General features: G+C 37.9%; 1 pseudogene; it reads left to right on the plus strand.

The window, feature by feature from the left end:
* Positions 1–279: 279 nt before the first annotated feature.
* Positions 280–397, plus strand: LOC145249089 (5S ribosomal RNA; annotated as a pseudogene).
* The last annotated feature ends 321 nt before the right edge of the window (positions 398–718 follow it).

Consider the following 718-nt stretch of genomic DNA (forward strand, 5'->3'; position numbering starts at 1 on the left):
AGGTCAACGGAAAAGAGTTCCACAGGCGTGCAGTTCTAAGAAAGAAGCTCCACTCATGGAATCTATATTTAGGTTTAGGCACAGATAAAGAGTGTGGGAGACTATTGGTAGTGGTTCTGGCTAGACGATTGTTTTTCGTGAAAGTTTGGCGAGGGGGGGGACTATAGATTGAAGCTCAGACGAGCACTTGCCATAGTGTTGCTATTAATATAAAATGATACACAAAACTAAGTTATAAACCTAAGGAAAAATTAAGATATTACATTAGCTAAGCTCATAGTGTACAGCCTAATCACGTTTGACACACCGGTTCCCGTCAGATCACCGAAATTAAGCAATGTTGAGCCTGGCCAGTACCAGATGGGTGACCATTTGGGACTTCCAGGTGCTGTATGTGCTGTCTGCTTATCTCGGCATTGCCACTGGAGTACCGATTTAGGAGAGGTGTGGTTGGAGATTGTGCAACTCTTGCCACACAATTACACACGGTACAGGGGGTATCCTTTTGTTTTTTTAAGACTGAACTGAGTTATCAATCAATAAGCTCATAGTTGCAAGATTGAAAGAATAATGAATTCTAAATAAAATAATAATCACATCAAAACTCATGATAAAGAAAATACTAAAACATATTAATTCCATATGAAATATTACAGAGTAGCCTAATGATACATAATATGCGCTTATATTTACAAATTTTTATTCCCACTAAAAAATA

Source organism: Euprymna scolopes, chromosome 27, assembly GCF_053919585.1.
Source record: "Euprymna scolopes isolate OS-2025 chromosome 27, ASM5391958v1, whole genome shotgun sequence".
NCBI classification, from domain to species: Eukaryota; Metazoa; Mollusca; class Cephalopoda; order Sepiida; family Sepiolidae; genus Euprymna; species Euprymna scolopes.